We start from the raw sequence: 22770 nt of genomic DNA on the forward strand, positions 1-22770 counted from the left end.
AATAGTAGCTAAATTAAGTTTAGTTTGGGTTCAGTGATGAAGGGCATTAGTATGTGAAGTTAAAAATAGTGACAGTGCATAGCACTGTGCTACTTTCACAGTACTTCCCCCTTTTTCTTGTGACTTCTTGGGTGCTATTAGCTTTACAAGGATATGGGAAACCATCTAGCTGTTAGTGTCAAATCTCTGAGAACCATAACTTGGTTTTTCTTTTTTGTTTGTTTTGTTTTACCCATAAAGACTCTGCATAAAGGCAAATTAATTTCTTGTGTAGCACATGGTTTGGGCTTACTATTCCAATATCAACTCACCCTACTAGGTTGGAAGGTGGCTTAGAAGGTGACTGCTATTTCTGCCCTGGGGAGCTTCTAAGAAAGCTCAGATTGGGGGATAGTTTCTTTGATACTATAGTTCCTGAGCCCCCACCCACTACTTCCTACGTTGATTGTAGTTGATGTCAGTTAGTCAGTCAGGTGTAATTACTTCTTAGAAACAGGCATTATACCACTAAATGGTATAATAAAAACAGCTGGTATGAAATATCCTTCCCCAAAAACCCCTACAACGCAGGGGCTCAGTCTCCAATGAGTACATGAAGTCAAGGGAAAAGTGGACTCAAGCTTAGAGCAGATGAGTTGTCAGACTCAGAGATCCTGAAGTCCTTTTGTTGGAAGTCTTTGTCTCCACGGTGGAACCCTCATGGCATTCCCCTTATGGATGGTATAGCTTTTTTTTTTCTCCTGACAGGAAGGATGTTTTATTTCAACAGACAAATTTGACAAAATCCAGAATTCAACCAGTCATCTCACCCTGTTAAGGAGCCAAGTTCCCAACCTAGAGTCAGTAGGGAATCTTTGCTGGCCCAAAGAAGGATAGAAGCTGCATTTTCTAAGTTTTACTGAAAAAATGAAATTGTATGTGTTCATTCTCAAGGAGGTAATGGGTAGGGCCCTAAGGAAGAAGGTCCTAGATGTGGAGCTGCTGGGGCCCCAAAGGGTGTTAACTGGGAAGGACAAGGCTAGGCCACCTGGTAATGGGTAAAGGGGAAGATGGCATCCTTGAGGAAATTAGTTCCAGAAGCCTAGAATCCATATTTGGCTTGGGTCTTGCCAACAATTGAACTTGTTCTCTGATCAGGTAATCTTCAGCTCCAATTTTTGCTCCTTAGCCTGGCCAATCAGATATGTGATTTGGTGTTTTTGCCTCTGGTGGCCTGTTGGCTGCCCACCTTCTTTCTTGCTGAATGACTTCATGGTTTTTTTTTTTTCTTCTGTCAATGACTGTCATTCACTGCTGGTCATCCCCTCTGATCTCTACAAAGTTAATCTCGATTTCTTGGTTCCACTTGCCCTAAGGGCTCTCGAATGCTTCATCATCAGTGAAAGAGGCATCATGGTCAATGTCCTAGGAAGGGGGAGCTAAGGCTGGATCAGGGTAGTAGCCACTTCTGTAAAAGTCCTGATAGTAAATGCTGGGGAGGATTCGTGTCACCACATGTAGGGAACTGGTTGTAGGGCTGACTGCTATAGGCTTAGGCACCCAGGGAGCCCCACTTGAGCCAGCCACCATCTTGAAATCAAAGGGAGCATTGGATGCATCATCCTGGAAGGTGAGATCTGGCTCTTTACTGCGGGTGGCTCTTCAGAAACAGCAGGGACAGGGTAAGGGTATAGCTCATTTTTGACTGGAAGAGAGTTCTCAGGGGCTACTTCCTCATCATTGTCATCCTTCTCTTGTGGGATCTGCTTTGTCACCTGTAGGGCAGCACTCTTGTGGGCAGCTGCTCTGATGGCTGAGGGCCATGGCGTAGTGGTGGCACCCACAACAGGGTCAGAGTGGAAGTAGAAGAAGCAGATTTGGACTTGGGGGGCTGGTTTGGAGAGCTTGGTGTGGGCAGAGCCATCAGTGAGTTTTTGGGAAAAGCATCAATCAGTTAGCCCCTTTTGTGGTCAGGTTTTTGGGATGAGGAAGCAAAGCTTATAGACCAGATTCCTGAAAACGTTTCCTTTGTATGTTCATCTTCCTCTGAATCTGAATCTCCCTGATGCAGCTCGGGCGCCGCGATCCGCACCGGCTTTGCAGTCCTCTTCTTTGACCTGGGGAGTCCCAGAGGGGTCTGGCACTGCGGATGAGAGCGGGCAGGCAGAGGCGTGAGGCCTTGGGGGCGGGGGAACCCACCCACGCAGAGGGGCAGCGGGGCCGGGGCTGCAGCCAGGGGTCCCCGGCCGCCGGTGGGGGCAGCAGCAGCGTCTCCTCCAGGTCCCCTCCTGTGGCTCGCCCTCTTCGCTGCTGGGCTCTGTCTGCCTCCAGGGCTCCCTTACTGGGAGGAGCGGTCTAATTGAGGGCGGGGATGCACAGAGGCCCCCATGCTTGGCTCTCTGAGGGTTGGCCTTGAGCCCACGACTGCCCTTGCCTCCCGTCGCTTGGGCTGCCGGCCCTGGACAGCTCCGTACAGGTAATGAATGCACGGTGTACCTCCTTCTGCACACCGTACTGAATCCCGAAGCTTCCTTTCTTCAATATGCTTGACTTGTCCTCAGCTCCTTATAGACAGTGTTAACACTGCTGCCAGTTTGGAGACACTGCCAAAACTCGGATGAAGAGTCCAAACCCGCTGACCATCTGAAGTTCATGAAGTCCTCATCTGAGCAAAGGGCAAGGGAAGGAGACTGAGGCTCTTCTCCTTCCCTCCCAGTGATTGCCTCTTCAGGGCTTGGCTGGAACTGCACTGTCCTGGCTTGTCACCAGAACGTTGGAAGCTGAATGGCCTTGCCATTTCGTAGAAGCCCTCCAGATGTTACAGAACATACATTAATTTAGACTCAGTAGAATAGTTCTCATCAGTTAACTTTTAAGTGAAGTGAGGTAATGGACTCAATCAAGCCCTCGCGTGTGTGTGTGTGTGTGTGTGTGTGTGTGTGTGTGTGTGTGTGTGTGTGGTGTCCCTCAGCCTCTTTATTAAATTATACCTGTGTCCTTTTTACATTTGTTGCTTTAGGCCTATGTTAGGATTGATTAAGGGTGTTTTCCAGATTATCTTGATTAGTTTCCACAGCTGTGATCTTGTAGAGTTAGGAAGAGTATTTCCCTTAGAGGAAATTCATGTCTCATTCATGTCTCATTAAAAGGACAAAAGAGAATTCTTTATTTTCCAGTGACTCTTGGACCTCTTGCTGGAGAAGCCACCTCCCTATCCCATGCTGGCATGTTAAAGAGAACTGCCAGACTACTGGCAGTGTTTTTTAATCCTTTCTGTTGTTGCTGTCTTCTGAAGTCCAGTGGGGGGTATGTGAGCTGAGATACTTGTCTCTTCCTCTATTCTCTTTCCTCCTTCCTCCTTCCTAGGAGGTGCTAATTGCTGCTTTTTTTGGAGAAGTGGTGGTGAACCATTTGTGCTTGCTCAGGTGGGTCAGATGTGTTCTTGGCCTTTCTGAATACATTAGAAACTGTACAAATAAGAGTGAACTTTCCTAGCTCAGGAAATATAGCATCTGGCTAGAAGCAGATGGCATATACCTTGTCCTGTTCCTACATCTTTTAAAATTTCTTCTCTAGATCTCTATATTTTGAAAGCTTTTTGTTCCATGTAGCATGGAGATTTTAAGTATTTGGTCTACTGACGTCTATTAAAATGTGCTTACATTTTAATGGATCAATGTATGTCTGGGTGGTCGTGGACGAGAGTTCTGTCTGTGATGTTATTCTGGGTCAGGTATAGTTTATTTGTTGAATTCTCAGGGATAGAAATTGTCAAGGACAAGTCCCTATTCTGCTATTATCCTTTTAAATGTAATGTTCTGCACACTATCACATGGTTGAAAAAACAGCCGTTTCTATTTGGGTTTTCTATTTTTCAGTAGTTTATAAAGGTTAAAAAGCTTCTGGTGTATAATTTTAGCTAGTTACCTGATTGTCTTTCTTTGTATCTGGTAGATGTTAAATTTTTACGAAGTTCAGTGATATGTTGTAGATTCTGCTACCTTATTGCATAATTTATATCAATTAATATATCTAGACTCCACAAAGATGTTTTTCTGATTTATAATGTAAGTTATCTGCTTCTGCAGAGATACCATAAACCATTTCTTTTAAATAAGCATACGTGCATAATTTAGCCATTTGTTTGTTATATCTTTGTCAACATGTTGGTTGAGTTCATATGGATGTTGTTCATGGGCTGCCTATAAAAATTTTTTTTTGTTTTATACATTGAACTTAACAAGCACCTAATAAAATGAACATTTCCATATACAAAGTAGAATAGAACAAGATTATACATGAAATTTAAAATCTGTTATGTACAGTTAACTTTTCCTTTTAAATTCAGCACACTAACTTTTTTCCAGATGTAGTAACACTGCATTCATTCAGAGCAAATCATTTATTGCATATTTTTCATTTTCCATTTTTTTGTTTGCTGTCATCACCACCTGTCCCCATTTCATCATTTTATGCTTTTGGTATGAACTTGCTCATTTGATCTCAAGCCAGGCTTCCTGAACTTTCTCTCCAGTATTTAACATGGCATCATTACTAATGATCTTGCACTATCCTTCCCCACAAGATTCTACAGATTGATTTAATAAAGCAGTATTTGGCCACCATATCTCCTTGATGGTCAAGGCTATCAAGTATTTGCTCATTGATGCAGTTTTTAGGATCTTCTGGTTTCCTGTTGTGATCATTGTTTTATATTGGTTAAACTTCCATAGGAAATAGCATTAGTCTTGATATCTATTCCTTTATCCACTTTCCTTTTTTAGGAAATTTAGTATTATTGCTATTTAGTATTAAATAGCATTTAAAAATTGATCAGATTGGAGCTGTTTAAATTGCAGACTATATTTTCTCATCCTTATGCTTTCTTCTAATTTGGTGTTGACTTTAATCTTTGTTCTAACAAGTCAACAATCTGACCTTGTATAATCAGCTATTTCAAAAATGATTCCCTGTCCATTAGTAGCTGGCTACTTCTACCATGGGGTAGTATATATTGTGCTGGAATTGGAGTAAATGAGACAGGTTAAAAGCTCACCTCTAACCCCTAATAGATAAGTAAAAGACTTATTAAGCCGTTAATAGATGCTTGCCAGTTGCCACAGAGAAGTCACTTAAATTTCCTTAGCTTCGGTTTTTTCCTCTTTAAAATGGAGATATTAATTTACCACAGATTTTAAAATACCTGCTCTACAGATATTAAAATAATTACCTTATAGTAATTATGGTACCCAATTACCTATCCTACAGGTATTAAAATAATTATTTCACATTTATTAATAGAAAGATCAGAATTTAAGAATACCTCAAAGGTTCAAGTTATATCAGTTGACACATTTGCACATACTAGATGTAGTAAAATGAGAATGTTTATTACAATGAAAACATGTAATATCTCTTTGTAATCATTTGTATTTAAAGTACATTTGTAGCCAGTCACCACCACAGGACCCCACCTCAACACCAGGTAAGCTGCCAGACCCCTATAGCCTCCAGCAGCACCAGCCATCCTCCACCACACACCCTTAACATAAGCACCAGACAGGAGGGTTCCCTGTGGGCCTCACGGCAACATTAGTGCAACACCAGGTAAACAACCAGCACCTGCAACCACTGGCACAAGAAGCCCGAGACAGAACTCCTTCCACCCTAGGAGAAGAGATCAAATTTAAAAGAAAGGAAAAAGGCCAGTAAAATGTGCAAAAAAAAAAATCTGACCATAGAAAGTTATTATGGTGACAGAGAAGACCAAGATGCAAACTCAGAAAAGGAAAACAATGTCAAAACACCTGTGAGCAAACTGCCCCCACAAAAAACAGGAAATCATCTCAAGCCTGGAAAGATCTCATGGAAGAGCTCAAAAAGAAGTTTAAAAATCATATAAGAGAGGTAGGAGAAAAATGGGAAAAGAAATGAGAAAGATGCAAGAGAATTATGAAAAAGACTCAGCAGTTCGGAAAACTGCTTAAAAAGTAGAATTGGCCAAATAGAAAAGGAGATACAAAAATCCACTAAAGAAAACAGCTCCTTAAAGAGTACTCTTGGCCAAATGGAAAAGAAAATACAAACGCTATTTGAAGAAAAAAAATACAAAAGCTAATTGAAGAAAAGAACACTTTAATAGTTAGAATTGGGCAAGTGGAAGCTAATGACTGTATGAGACATCATGAATCAGACAAATTCAGAAGAATGAAAAAATGGAAGAAAATGTAAAATACCTCATGGGAAAAACGACTGACCTGGAAAATAGATCCAGGAGAGACAATATCAGAATCATTGGACTACCTGAAAGGCATAATCAAAAGGAGTACCTGGAGAACATCTTTCAAGAAATTATCAAGGATTCTAACCTAGTTTATAGATCCCAAACTTTGATCTCCAATTATTACAGGCTTTGATGTGGCTGGAAATAGCTTGATATACCCTAATGTTGTGTGTGTGTGTGTGTGTGTGTGTGTGTGTGTGTGTGTGTGTGTTGTGGCTCCATTTTAAAAGTGAAGTTTAAGTTTAGTTAAATTTCCATTTCTTTATACAATAGATGTTTGCCTCAAAAAAAAAGAAATTATTAAGGAAAACTGCCTTGATGTGCTGGAACCAGAGGGAAAAAATAGACATTGAAAGAATCCATAGATCACCTCAGGGAAGATCCCAAAATAAAAACCCCAAGGAACATTATAGACAAATTTCAGAACTATCAGATCAAAGAAAAAATACTACAAGTGGCCAGAAAGAAACAATTCAAACACTGGGGAGTCACAATCAGGATCACACAGGACTTGGCAGCTGCAACATTAAAAATCAGAGGTCATGGAACATGATATTCCAGAGGGCAAAACTGCTAGGACTACAACCAAGAATCACTTACTTGGCAAAATTAAGCATAATAGGGGGGAAATGGTCATTTAGTGAAATGGAAGGATTTCAAGCTTTCATAAGGAGAAGACCAGAACTAATCCAAAAGTTTGATCTCCAATATCAAGACCCAAGAGAAGCATAAATAGATGGAAAGGGAAAACATAATATATAAAAAAATAAAATAAAATACATAGTACATAAAACATAAACAATAGAGCTAAACTGTTTACATTCCTACATGGGAAGATGATACTTGTAACTCTTAAAAATTGTATCACTAACAGTACAGATAGAAGGAATTTGCATAGAGAGAGGGTATTGGGTATAAGGTATATTTGAGGGAATGATATAAAAAAATTAAGGGATGAGAAAAAGGAGTTCAAAGGAAGGGAGGGGTAGAATGGGGTAATTTATCTCACATGATGAGGCTAGAAAGACCTATTACAGTGGAGAGGAAGACAGGGCAGGAGAGCAATGGGCATTGCTTGAACCTTGTTCTCATCAGTATTGGCTCAAAGAGGGAATAATATACACAGTTAGATGAATACAGAAATCTATCTTACCTGACAGGGAAGTAAGAGAGGGGTAGATTAAGTAAAGGGAGGTGGGGTGGAGACTGACAGAAGTGAAGGCAAATCAGAGGAGGTAGTAGACAGAAGCAAAACACTAGTGGTGTGGGAAAGGATGAAAGGAGAGAAAGGACAAACTGGAGGAAGAATAGGTTGGAGGGAAATACACAAGTAGTAATCATAAGTGAATGTGAATGGGATGAACTGTCACATAAAATGAAGTAGAGAGCAGACTGGATCAAAAACCAGAATCTTACAATATATTGCTTGCCGGAAATATACGCTTGAAGCAGAGACGCACACACACACACAGAGAATAAAGGTAAGGAGCTGGAACAGAATCTATTATGCTTCAGCTGAAATAAAAAAAAAGCAGAGGTAGCAATCCTGATCTTAGACAAAATAAAGGCAAAAATAAGCCTAATTAAAAGAGATAGGGAAGGAAACTACATCTTGCTAAAATATCATAGACAATGAAGCAATCAAATTAGAAGAGCAAGGAACAGGCTACCTGTAGGATTTATGGGGAGGGGAAGAATTCATGACCAAACAAGAGAGAGCATTACGAAATGTAGAACAGATGATTTTGATCATATTAAATTGAAAAGGTTTTGTACAAACAAAACCAATGCAACCAAGATTAGAAGGAAAGCAGAAAGTTGGGAAACAATCCTTACAGCAAGTGTCTCTGATAAGGGCCTCATTTCTCAAATATATAGAGAACTGAGTCAAATTTATGAGAATACCCCAATTCCCCAATTGATAAATCATCAAAGGATATGAAAGGCAGTTTTCAGATGAAGAAATCAAAGCTGTCTATAATCACATGAAGAAATGCTCTCAATCACTTTTGATTAGAGAAATGCAAATTAAAATAACTCTGAAATACCACCTCACATCAATCAGATTGACTCGTATGACAAAAAAGGAAAATGACAAATGTTGGAGAGGATGTGGGAAAATTTGAACACTAATGCATTGTTGATGGAGTTGAGAACTGTTCCAACCATTCTGGACAGCAATTTGGAATTATGCCCAAGGGACAACCAAACTGTATGTACCCTTTAGCCAGTAATACCACTACTAGGTCTGTATCCCAAACAGATCATAAAATAGGGAAAAGGACCTACATGTAGAAAAATATTTAAACCAGCCCTATTTGTGGTGACAAAATATTGGAAATTGAGGGGATACCCATCAATTAGGGAATGGCTGAACAAGCTGTGGTATATGAATGTAATGGAATACTGTTGTGCAATATGAAATGATGAACAGGCACATATCAGGAAAACCTGGAAAGACTTGTACAAACTGATGTAAAGTGAAAAGAGCAGAACCAGGAGAACACTGTAAACAGTATCAGCAACATCATGTGATGATCAACTATGAATGACTCAGCTTTTCTCAGAAACACAATGATCCAAGACAAGTACAAAGGACTCTCAAAGGAAAATGCTATCCCTATCCAGATAAAAACATGATGGATTCTGAATGGAGATTGAAGCATAATTTTTTCACTTACTTTTTCTTTCTCATGTTTTTATTTCTCCTTTTGACCTGTTTCTTCTTCCGCAACCATATGAATGTAGAAATATGTTTTACATGGTAGCATATGTATGAACTATATCAAATTGCCTACCAGTTTTGGAAGAGTGGAGGGGAAGGAGGGAGAGAAAAAAATTTGGAACTCAAAATCTTGTAAAAATGAATGCTAAAAATTTTCTTGATATGTAATTGTGGGAAAAATACTGCTTAAGGCAAAAAAAGTACATTTGTACGGATAGGATAAATTATAGTAAGTCATAGTAAAATTATAAAAAATTTTAAAAAAATTATTGAATCAGCTGATGCAGTTGATGTTCCTGGTAATTATAGTAAGTCATAGTAAAATTATAAAAAATTTTAAAAAAATTATTGAATCAGCTGATGCAGTTGATGTTCCTGGTAAGGTTGAGCCATTTAAAAAAATTTTTTTTTGCAATGTTATACTGTGCTTGCTGTGTCTAGTACTGTATTTCACTGCATAACTGTTGCCATCACATAATCGTTGCACCCTGTTTTTTCAGTCCCAAAATTGGTTTATAACTTTTCATCACAAAATCGTTGCATGGTATCATTCTGTTTGTCAAGCCACTTAAAAGGTAAACAGAACAGTAATGCAATATCAGTTGCACATGGATATGCATTTATCTCTCCCTCATTGCAAGCCCCAAGCCTAAAATTCTCAGCACACGCAATGTCTATGTGTAAACAAACCAGTGAAAGACTACTTGCCCCGTTTCTACGAGGAGTGGATGATGAGTAGTGATCACCAGTTGACCACTGGAAATATTAAGTGCCCTTCCTTGGAACTGATATGCATGTGGATAATTAAAAGTTGGGACCCAATACCACACGAAATAGTTATCAAAAGCTTCAAAAAAATGGAATTTTGAATACACCAAATGGATCTGAAGATGATACACCATGGCAGAGCAATGATGAAGTAAACACGTGGCACTGAGGATGGCACATCAGATAACAAAACCAGTGATAGTGGCACAGAATCTTGGGACACAGAAGATTAAATTTTGTAAGTCCGTATTTTGCAAAACTGTAGTAAATTTTCTCAAGTGTAATATTTTGACTATAATTCACAAATCGATAACAACTGATGTGTTAACTTTATTTTTCAGACTGGAAAAATTTTCGCTGAACTGTCATTAAGAAATGATGTGCATCTATTTGGACTATTCAATTTTAACATATATTCATTAGTATTCTGTGCATCCTAAAACTGCATCAAAGACAGTTTAGTAATAAATGATTTTTCAGTAATACCAGCACAAAGTTTTTTCTTAAAGCTTCACATAATGGTTGCACTCTACTTTTTTGCAAAAAAAAAAATTGGTATAAAATCTAAGATGATTATGCGGTGAAATATAGTACCTATTAACTCTATTCTTTTAAAAATTATTATTCATTTATTTTCAACATTCTTTCTTTTTAAATTTTGACTTCCACCACCTTCCTCACCCACTGAGAAAGCAAGCAATATGATATCAGTTATACATGTGAAATCATGCAAAACTTTCCATGTTAGCCATATTTTTAAAAATTAAGAATAATAAAGTGCTGAAGTTATACTTCAATTTACGCTCATATTTCATCAGTTCTCTCTCTGGAGGTGGGTGGCATTTTTCATCATGAGGTCTTTGAAATCGTCTTGGATCGTTGTACTGATCAGTTTTTCCCAGTTGATCATCATTACAACATTGCCATTACTGGCACAGTGGTCTCTCGGTTCTTCACTTCGCTTTACATCAGTTCATATAGGCCTTGCCATGTTTTTTCTGAAACTACCTTTCTTAGTCATTTCCCACAGCACCATAGTACTCTATCACAATCCTATGCCACAGCTTGTTCAGCCATTTCCCAGTTGCAGAGTAATCCCAGGGTTTCCAATTCTTTGTCAGCACAAAAAGAGCTGCTATAAATATTTTTGTACATATAGGTCCTTTTCCATTTTCTCTGATCTCTTTGGGGTGCAGATGTAGTAGTGATATTAGGGTCAAAGAGTATGCACAGTTTCATAGCCCTTTGGGCCTCGTTCCAAATTGTTCTCCAAAATGATTGGATCAGTTCACTACTCCACCAACAGTTCATTAGTGTACCTGTTTTTCCCTCATCCCTCCAGCATTTGTCATTTCTGACAGGTGTGAGGTGATACCTCAGATTAGTTTTGGTTTTTTTTTGTTTGTTTGTTTGTTTTTTTTTTTTAAGGCAATTGGGCTTAAGTGACTTGCCCAGGGTCACACAGCTAGTAAGTGTCAAGTGTTTGGTCTGAGGCTGGATTTGAACTCAGGTACTCCTGACTTCAGGGCCAGTGCTCTATCCACTGCGCCACCTAGCTGCCCCCTCAGATTAGTTTTAATTTGTCTTTCTCCAATCAGTAGTGATTTAGAGAATTTTTTTCATGTGACTATGAGTATTTTTGATTTCTTCTGAAAATTGCCTATTTATTTCTGGCCATTTATCAATTGGGGAATGGTATATTTTTTATAAATTTGACTTAGTTCTATATTCAGTATATGTTCGAGAAATAAGGCCTTTAACAGAGAAACTTGCTGTAAAGATTTTTGATATTCATTGTTTATGGTACCTTTTAGCCAAATGTAGTTTCCCTGATTGTCCCTTTTAATTAGGTCTATTTTTGCTTTTGCTTTGTTACCCCTGCCTTTTTTTTTCTTTTTCAATTTAGCTGAAGCATATTAGATTGTGCTCCAGCCCTTTATTTTGAGGGTGTATCTTTCTGTTTCAAGTGTGTTTCTTGTAAACAACATATTGTTGAATTCTGATTTCTAATCCATTCTGCTATCTGCCTCAGTTTTATGAGTGAGCTCATCCCATTCATCTTCACAGTTATAACTGTGTTTTTCCCTCTATCACATTTTTTCCTGTTTCTTCTCCTCTTTCTCTCTTTATCCTGTCTGTCCTCAAAAGCCTGTTTTGCTTCTAACCACTGCCTCCCTTAATCTGTTCTCCCTTTTATCATTTCACCCACTTTCTTTTATCCCCTTCCCCTCCTATTTTCCTATTGAGTAATTACATTTCTATACACAATTGAGTGTATATATATCTATATAGATATATAATTATATATTCTTTCCTCTTGAAACAATTCCAGTGAGCGTGAAGTTCAAGTATTGCTCTCTACCCCTTCATTTTCACCTCCATTGTAGATGCTCTTCCTTGTATGCCTTTTTTCCTTCAGTGAATTTTTGTATCTCTTTTTCCATTTTACCTTTTCAGCTTTTTAAGGAGTTTTTTTCTTCAGTGGATTTTTGTGCCTTTTTCCCCCATTTGGTTGGTTGTGTTTTTTAAGATATTATTTTCTTCGATATTTTTTGTGCCTCTTTTAACCAAGCTGTTAATTCTCTTTTCATAATTTTCTTATGTCACTCTCATTTCTTTTCCTAATTTTTCCTTTACCACTTTTAATTTATTTCTTTAACTCTCCCAGGAATTCTTGTTGGTTGTGGTCCAATTAACATGTTTGAAGCTTTGTAGCTATTTTCACATTGTTATCTTCTGAGTTTATGTCTTGGTCTTCCCTGCCATAGTAGCTTTTTTGTGGTCAGATTCTTTTTTTGTTGTTTGCTAATTCTTCCAGCCTATTTTTGAATTTGAACTTTATGTTAAAGTTGGGCTCTGCTCATCTGGGGGTGGGGAGGCAAATCCCCAATCTTCAGGCTTTTTTGTGCTGCTTTTTTTAAAAAGTATTTTACTTCCTCTTCTGTTAATCTGGACAATTTATATTTTTGTAAATATTCATCCATTTCACTAAGATTGTCAAATTTATTGGCATACAGTTGGGCAAAATAGATCCTAATTATTGTTTTAATTTCTCTTCTTTGGTGGTGGATTCACCCTTTTCATTTTTGATACTGATAATTTGTTTTTCTTCTTTCTTTTTTTTTAAATTAAATTAACCAAAGGTTTATCTATTTTATTGTTTTTTTCTTAAAACCAGCTCTTAGTTTGTGCTGCTGTTTTCATTGCTAGCTCTGTGGCTCTGTGTTTTCAGTGTTTCCAAGGTGGTACAATCTGGGGAGAGGTGTGCTCAACACTCTCCTCATCTATGCTCTGGTCTTTACACAGGAAGGGCCCCTCGTCCCCTGCAGCCACAAGTGCTAATGCCCTCTTTGCCTTAGAACTGAGACCAGGGGCCCCTGCTCCCTTTTGGCCAACCATTGGCCTTTCTCTCCTTCCTAAAACTGCAACCCAGAACTTCATGTGGGCAATAGAGTTGCCAGTCAGTGCCAGCTGTTCTCTGTGCCAGCAAAGGATCTTCTGTAAACTCTTTCTGACTAGTTGTCCAACCCACTTACCATCTCTGGGCTGAGACCTCCTGAAGCTGCTGCTGTAGTGTGTGTGCGGATTCTGGACAGGCTTTTACTTCGTGTTACACACTTCTCCTGCCAACCTCCTAAGTTTCCTTAGACTGGAAAAATGTCTCACCCTGACCTTTTGTTGTTTCTGCTGCTCTATGTTGCCCATACTTGGACCTGGGTCACAGTCCTGGGTCTCAGTTTCTGGGGAAGTAGGAGCACTAGCACACCAGAGCTTGCAGAGTTTGCAGGGAGTAGGGACCCTGGTCACAGTTCCAAGGTGGAAAAGAGTGCTTGTGGTCACTCATAGAGCAGTGTACAATACAGGAGGGCAATAAACACACTTCTTCCTAGGTCATACCACCTTGGAAGAACCAAAAACTTACAGGTCTCCAGATTACCTCTGAAAACAGCAGCACAAAAATTCTGAAGCTTTGGACGGTGCTCTCTAGCTCTGGAAGCAGATCCCCACTTTAGCATGGAGTTAAAAGTCAAGAAAAAGGCTGGAAAATGAGCAAACGGCAGAAAAATATCTTGACTATAGAAAGAAATTTCTGCTACTCAAAAATTTTATTTGAGGCATTATAGTTATTTGGAGGGGAATGTTGAAAGAGTTCACCTGGGTTGCCTCTAATCTTCCCAACACATTTAACTTTCAAAGCTGTTCTGCTTATTGTATTTCCTTCTGGCCATTCTTCTCTTATGTGCCTTCAAAAATGCTTCAATGAGCTTTTGTTTTTTAAGCTCTTCTGTTGCTAATTACTTTCCCTCCTCACTCTCCCTCCAAATTAAAAAAAACAACAACAAAACTCAACAACCAAACCTTGTTACAAATATGCATGCTCAAGCAAAACAAATTTCATCAGAAGTTTCTGCAAATGTGTATTTCATTCTACACCTTGAAGCCATCACCTTTCTGTCAGGAGGTGGGTAACGTGCTTTATCATTTAGTTCTCTGGAATTGTGGCTGGTCATTGCATTGATGAGAGTTCTTAAGTCTTAAGTCTTTTAAAGGTTTTTTTTTACAGTGTTGTTTTTGTGTTATTGCATAAATTATTCTTTTAACTGTTCACTTTACTGTTGCATCAGTTCACACAGATCTTCCCAAGTTTCTCTGAAGCCATCTCTTTCATCATATCTTATGACTGAATAATATTCCATTATATTGATATACCATAATTTGTTCAGCCATTTCTCAGTTGATCCCTTTTACTTTCTAGTTCTTTGCTATAACAAAACATGTTGCTATTAATTTTTTTTGTACATATAAGTTCTTTTCAGTGAAACTTTTTTTGATTCCACTCTTGGATCTTAGCACTTTCATAGTTTCTATCTAGAGATAAACCGGTTTTGGCACGTATCTAACCATGTCACTTTCCTACCCAATAAACTTTAATAGTTGTTTATAACTTCTAGAATAAAATATAATCCCCTTTGTTTGGCTTTTCGAGCATATCACAGCCTGGCCAGCTTCATCATGCATTATACACTGCCTCTTTCATAGCTTATTGTTCAGTTAAACTGGCCATCTCACTTTTTCTCACATAAAGCATTCCAGTTTCATCTTTGTGTCTTTGCATTGGTCATCCTCAATGCCAGGGACATACTCCCTCTTTAAATCTACCTCATGGGTACTCTCACTTTTTTAAGACATAGCTTAAGTATTACCTTCTATACAGTGCCTTTCCTAATCCTCCCCACCGTTAGTGCTTTCCCTCTCTAAGTAGTTAGTATTTATTTGGTATTTGTTCTGTATGTGCTTATATATATGTACAACATATCTTCCCCAGTAGAATGCAAGCTCCTTGGAGTTATTGCATTTTTTTTTGCTTTAGTAGGTGCTTAGTAAATGCAGCTAGATATTGTAGTGAATAGACTGCAGGACTTGAAGTTAGGAAGACCCAAATTGGAATCCTTACACTAGCTGTATAACCTTGAGACAGCTGCTTAATTTTCCTCAGCCACAGTTTCCCCATCTGTTGAAGGGAAATAATAATGCCACTTACTTCTTTGGGTTGTTGTGAGGATCAAATGAGATAAATATATATATAAAACACTTTGCAGATGTTAAAATGTTATAGAAATGTTAATTTTTTTGTTATTAGCCAGTTGAGTGGTTTCCTTACATTTGTCAAAACCAGCAATGTCTATCTGTTTTAAGGCTTTGCTTATTACTTTGTGAAATGAGGTCTGTTTATTTCAAAAGCATTAACATTTTAAGCTGTTTATCATATACTCAGAGAACATCTGTCCTTCCTCTTCTTTTTTCATGATGAAGCATTAATCTTTCTACAGATGCTTTGGGGTGATGAACTCTGTTTCACTAATGTATAGGTTTTTGCTTGGATACCTTCTATGTCCATTGTTGTCCATTTTACCATGTCAAAAGTATACATTAAGACTGGTTTGGTATTCATATTAATTGCTCTAAACATATTTTTCCCATCAAGTTTTGACTTTTAGGATGCCAGTCATTCCCTTTACACATGTAGCTTCAGCTTTCTTCTTGATAGCTTTATGCTCAGTGTGCCTTAGGTAGTCTAAAGTATTATAAGAAACAGCTTCATCCATTTTGACCTCTAGATTCAAGCTAAAATATTTAGCATCTATTTTTCCATGGCACGTATGAAGAATTTTATGCTTATTTATATTATTTCTATTTTTATATTCTGGAAGGAAGTTTCCTTAGGTGGAGTAGCTGTTTAATGTGTATTTCAATGGAGCCACATAATGATATCATACACATACATCAGGTGGTTAATATGATGTTTTAGTTCAAAATTCTTTTTTACTCCAAAGCCATTTTTGGGTTCTATTCAGGAATGATAATATTGTATTTAGTGTAGATAGAACCATAGTGGGTTTGCACTATTTCCATGAAAGATGCTATGTTTTATACTAAATGCCCTTGACATTGTGTTAATGTCATGTTTTAAATCCAGGATAGTTTTCCATGTGGAAATGAAATACTCTAACATTTTCATTGATGTTTAGAGCTATTTTAAATGTTTGTATTATAAGACTAAGTGATGAGTGCAGGACTGAGTCAAAGGCTTTCTGTTAATAAAGGTGGTGTTATAGTTTCTTTTCTTTGTAAATTCAATAAATAAAGTTACACAGAAATTTCTATAGGCTCATGTTTACCTTGATGCTTGTAAGAGTTTGTCACAAACCCCAAAAACAACAATGAAAGAAAAAAAGTCAAAACAAAACAAAAAAGTTCATAAGCCAAACCCAGCCAAGTAAAGATAATAAGGTGAGCTTATTTGTCTGGCAATAAACCCATTTCCTGTGTTATAGGAGTAATGGCAAAACAAAGGAATGCCAGTCAAGGTGATTTGTATCAAGGACTCTGTGTGCCCTGGGACTACCATGGTAGCTGTGAAGACTCTCAGAAACACTGGTCATTTGGGCTTTGGCAATATCACTAATTGGTTTAGCACCCTGGCCAGTGTGATAAAACTGCTCGTATGAGTCAAAGAAATAGTTGGGGTACCCTAGCATTGTAGACCTACCCTACTCAAAACCAAAATGATAATCAGCTAGACAAGGAGCACAGTAGAGCAAACAACACTCTTTTGTTTTCTGGCACCACAAGAATGTAAGATACAGTAGAACAAATCAGAAATACAAATACTCTGATGGAAATGTTTTAAGTGCAAATGGTGGTGATCAGTAAAGTAGGCAGACTAAGAGCATACATGAAACAGACTAAAGACGTGACTATGGAGTGATCATCTCCCCTTACAGCATCACTTATCATCAGAGACTACCAGAAAGGGGATAAACCCCGAAGTGGAGAGGAAATCCGCCAAGAAAATGGTTGAAGAATATGGCAAGGGTTCTGATTGGCTATTGTGTTTTGAAGGCACCTTCAGTACTGGCTACCCAGCCTGTCAAAGATATCTTAACTATGTTGTTGGCAGACCAGAGCTAGTTATGTAACGTCTATGTATGTTCCAAAGTCTCTTTAAGGTATTACACATCATCACAATTCTATGGGAAGTAGAGTCTGTAGCTTCTTCCACATGGGAAACTGCATTAGGCCAAGATGCTGATGCATTCTGTTCAGGTTCATAAGGAATGAGCCCACTGGCCAATACCCATTATTTTTATATAGATAAATGTTATATTTCCGGTTAGACTATAAGGTGCTTGAGGTCAGAGATTATTCACTTTTGGTTTTATATCCCTAGTGACATGTAATAGTGGCTTAATAAATGTCAATTAATTGATCTATACTTAACACTCCAGAAGAGCTATCTAATAATAAATGGAAAGGCAAAAATAATGCCAGTATCTCAAATGGTTTTGTAAGGGAGATAGAAACCACTTAGGATGGAATTTCAAAAAGCCATTTTTTAAATTTGGTGGCACAAATTCTACTAAAAAAAGAACAACCATACCAAAATAAAGCAATTAAAAAAAATTGATACCTGCTGTAACCATCGTGAACAGATAAATTCTCCCTCGATATTTAACAGAGAGTAAAAATCATTTTAGGACCTGCATATAACACTGTATCCAACAGTTGTTCCGCTGATAAGGATTAAAGAAGAAAAGGTAGAGCTATACAATAATACTCTTAAGGACAGGTGTCAAATACCACCTGGACAGAAGTAGCTTGAGAAAAATAATTGAAGACCTACAGAACAAATGTGGAAGGGTATATCAATATCTACGTAGTATGAGTTGTTTTTTGGGTTTGTGACAAATCCTTACGTGCATCAAGGTAAACATGAGCCTATAGCAATTTCTGTATAACTTTATTTTTTGAATTTACAAAGAAAAGAAAAAAAAACCCTTGCTCTCAAGGAATTCACAGTCTAATGAGTAGCTCATAGTCTAACAAATGTCCTCTTTTCTCCTCAGGACTATCTAGAAATGGTCTCATGGTGCCCCACATTGTCTAATGCAGCAACCTCCAAGCTTAAATTGAACCTTGAAGTAAATATAGGATATTGATTCATGGAAAAGAAAAAGAAGTCATCCCAGACAGGTGAATTGCATGAGCAAAAGCATATAGGTAAGCTTAGTTTTACATAGGAGGTTGAATGAAGCCTTTGGAAAGGGTCTGAATTTTGTGATGGAAATCTTTCATTTTTCTTTTATTAAATTTTATTGTGCTATTTCTCATCGATATTTAGGCTATTTCCTGTTAATGTTAACTTCTCTTGGCAAAAACCTAATTCATGGAATGATAAAATTTTTGACGTTCTTCAGATAAGAAGCCAAAGGGTAGTTTGAACTTCCTAAAATGATTTAATTATTTGTGAAAGGATTCTCCTGGTATGGACTCTGTAGGCACATAAATTTCCCCTTTCAGTCACCCCATTGTGAACCCTCTAAATGTAGTTTAATTTGTAATCTGACTTAATTGACCTATAGAGTCTAACTAGTTTTGTTTCCGTAAAGGATATATGAGTTATGATTTTGTTTAAGTTTGTTCATCTTTTATGACATTGAAAGAAACATGAGATTATGAATCTGAAATTTTTAATAGCTTAAAAGAATGTATGAGATTGCAATATGTAAAAGAATTTATTTCTCTGTCTCTCTGATGTAATTTGTTCCATAAAAGCTTGTCAGAAACTCCAATTCAGATTCAGGTTGATTATTCTACCTCTTGAAACTATGCTTAAGCATAATAAAGCCTTTTACCTCTATAATTTCTGCATTGTGGTAGATTTATTTTGGCAGAAGTAACCTACCGCATGAAATTAAAGAGGAGATATTTCTCTCATAACAGTTTCTATATGCTAATTCACACTAAGGAGTTAATCACTTTTGAGGGCTTAATGTGTTACATTTACTGAATGAGAGACAGCGGTAGTGAAGTAGACAGAATACTAGGAGACTGGAAGAGTGGGTTTCAAATTGGGGAGAAGTGTGCTATGATACTGAGCCATTTGATGAAGGCTTGAAAGTCATCCCAGATAACAATCAAAAGGGAATCCATACAGGTTCTTGAATAAGGGGAGTGGCACAATAAATGATTAATTTCTGAACCAGGATATAAGATGGAGTTAGCAAGAGGTCAAACAACTCAGTGAAAGAATAGCCAAACTGGATTTTTGTTCTTATCTTGATGACAGTATTCCATCTCATTACCACCGTTCACCTCTCCTAATTGGAGGGGGTTGCTAGGAACTCCAAACCTGCATTTAAGGAAGGAGCTTGATTCAGATATCTCATTTCCACTTAGCTGAACTACTTTTGGACTTTTCCACCCCCTAGGAAGCTCATTATTGAGATAAGCTCATCATACTGTAAGATCTCAACAGCCTTGGTGCTCTACCTCATCACTACCTTCTGCTTCTCTGATTGGAAGGTAGAGCCATGAATTCCAAAACTCCGTTTAAGGAGAGAGCTCCTCTCAGACAACACATTTCTTTTTTTTAAATTTTAATTTTTTGTGGTTAGACTTACTTAATTTTTTAAATTTAATTAATTTATTTTGATTTATCAACAACCACTTCCATAAGCTTTTGAGTTTTAAATTTTTCTCCCCCTCCCTCCCTACTTCCCTCCTCAAGATGGTGCACAATCTGATATAGGTTATATATATACATTCCTATTAAACATATTTTCACATTAGTGATGTTGTAAGTAAGAATTAGAAGCAATAGGAGGAACCACCAGAAAGAGGAAACAAAATGCAAAGAAGAAAAAAAAATAGCAACTAGTATGCTTCAATCAGCATTCAAATTCCATAGTTCTTTCTTTGGATGTGGATAGCATTTTCCATCATGAGGCCTTTGGAGACAGACAACTCATTTCTCACTGGGCTGCACTACCTCTCTAATGCCCCCACCATGCCCTCCCATAAGGCACCTTTCCCCTTTCCTTATTAAATTATAAGCTCCTTGAGGGCAGAGACTAGATTTTTCTTTTGGCCTATCTTTATCCCCAGTGTTTAGCACAATACTTAGCACATAGTAAGCACTCAATAAATGTTGATTGATTGATTAAAGTTTCAGTGATTTTCTTCTTCAGGCCTCCTCTGCTTACATTCCTCTTCACAATGCCCACTAGAACTCTAGTACAGGCAAGTGAACCTAAGCAAATGTAGTTACTCCTGTTGAACTGGTCACTTAAAAATCATCAGATGAGAAGCAAGGACATAGTAATTATGTGCATAGTTATGAAAGCAAAGCCAGGAAGGTATGATGTTAAAAGGAATAAAAAGTCTATAATCATGTTTTCCTTTTGCCTATAAACTTTCAGGATGCTAGATGGAATATATATAAAAGATGAGCCTGCTCATCTTTTCTTATAGCACTATTGCATTCATATACCATAACTTGTTCGGCCATTCCTCAACTGATGGGCATCCTTTCAATTTCACACACACACACACACACACACACACATACACACATACACACACACACACGTATATGTGAATTTGCATACATACAAATATATATGCATACATACATATATTTAATTTGGGGAAAAAAGCAAAGGGCTTATACATTTCAAAGGGCCAACCTAGGGGAGACCCTGTGCCCTCATGGTATTTCTTGACTCAGGAATCCCTTCCTAGGCCTGTCACCCCCACACAATGTTCACTGTGATCTAATTTTTCTCTTTCTGACTCTAAGGGAAATCTATTTTCAAGACACTTCAGATAAAACAATTCATGCTGGGGCATAAATGACATTGCTGGCTCAGTGTGTTACTGTTACTGATTTTGAGACAAGTACTTGAGCAGAAAGAACACAAGTCTCAATTGTGCAGCTTGCTTGCTGCGTGAAGCACAGTGCTATAAAATGTGGATATGCAGCTTACTTAACTAGGCTGTTTTGAGGAACAAATGACATAAGATATATGAAAGTATAAAATTGAGCTATTATTATGAACAAGATTTTCTCATGTTATCCTGCGGATATTTGCATTTTTATTGGGAATCCTGGATTAACACAAAGGAATAAACCTCTAAAAATCGACAGTACCTAGCATGAGCAAACTTTTATTTTTTTCATATATGAATTACTTTAAATTTTTTCCTTTTTTACAGTATTTTATTTTTCCCAATTACACATAAAGACAATTTTTAACATTTACTTTAAAACATTTTTGAGTTCCAAATTTTCTTCTCCCTCACCTCCTTCCTTAAAATGATAAGCAATTTGATATAGGTCATATATGTGCAATCATGTGAAACATATTTCCATGTTAGTCATGTTGTGAAAGAAGAAACAGACCAAGAGAAAAAAAGACATGAAAAAATAAAGGGAAAAATATATGCTTTAATCTACATTCGGATTCCATCAGTTCTATTCTCTGGAAGTAGATAGCATTTTTCATCATGAGTCCTTTAGACTTGTCTTGGATCATTGTATTGCTGAGAGTACCTAAGTTATTCAAAGTTGATCATCGTACAGTGTTGTTGTTACTGTGGACATGTTCTTCTGGTAGTGCTTATTTCACTTTGCATCAATTCATGTAAGTATTTCCAGGTTTTTCTGAAATCAGCCTGCTCATCTTTTCTTGTAGCACCATTACATTCATACACCACAACTTGTTCAGCCATTCCCCAATTGATGGGCATCCCCTCAATTTCCAATTCTTTGCTACCACAAAAAGCTGCTATAAATATTTTTGTACAAATAGGTCCTTTTTTTTTTTCCTTTGGGATACAGACTTAGTAGTGGTATTACTGGATCAAAGAGTATGCACAGTTTGATTGCCTTTGGACCTAGTTCCATATTGTTCTCCAGAATGATTGGACCAATTCACTACGCCACCAACAATTCATTAATGTACCTATTTTTCCCTCATTCTTTCCAATGTTTATCATTTTCCTTTTCTGGCATATTAGTCAATCTGATAGGTGTCAGAGTTGTTTTAATTTACATTTCTCTAATCAATAATGATGTAGATAATTTTTTCATATGCCCATAGATAGCTTTGATTTCATCTGAAAACTACCTGTTCATATCCTTTGACTATTTATAAATTGGGGAATGACTGTATTCTTATAAATTTGACTCAGTTCTCTCTATATTTGGGAAATGAGGCCTTTATCAGAGACACTTGCTGTAAAAATTGTTTCCCAACTTTCTGCTTTTCTTCTAATCTTGGTTGCATTGGTTTTGTCTGTGCAAAAACTTTTAAAGTTAATACAATAAAAATTATCCATTTTATATCTTGTAATACTCTCTATCTCTTGTTTGGTCATAAGCCCTTCTTTCTCCATAGATCTGACAGGTAAACTATACCTTAATGAGCAAATTTTATTGAAAAAAATTAAATTAAAAAAGACAATACTTAACATCACATAGCATTAGTGACACATTGGCAGTGTAGATATTTGGGGGTAGAGTAGTGAGGAAGGATGCTTCTAGATACTCAAACTCTATTCCATAGATAGCTGTCTAAAATTCTGCTTCTCAGATTCTGTTCTGGCTATAGATAAGACCAGCCCTTTTATTAAGCCATTAAATATTATGATAATCTCTCGAGTTTTTTTA

The 22770-nt window shown here is 37.4% G+C and overlaps 1 pseudogene; it reads right to left on the bottom strand.

Moving 5' to 3' along the window:
• Positions 1 to 1081: 1081 nt before the first annotated feature.
• LOC110194574 (proline-rich protein PRCC pseudogene) lies at positions 1082 to 13154 on the bottom strand (annotated as a pseudogene).
• Between the last annotated feature and the right edge of the window lie 9616 nt (positions 13155 to 22770).

This window comes from Phascolarctos cinereus, unplaced genomic scaffold (assembly GCF_003287225.1).
Source record: "Phascolarctos cinereus isolate Bilbo 61053 unplaced genomic scaffold, phaCin_HiC Scaffold_4;HRSCAF=312, whole genome shotgun sequence".
Taxonomy (NCBI): Eukaryota; Metazoa; Chordata; class Mammalia; order Diprotodontia; family Phascolarctidae; genus Phascolarctos; species Phascolarctos cinereus.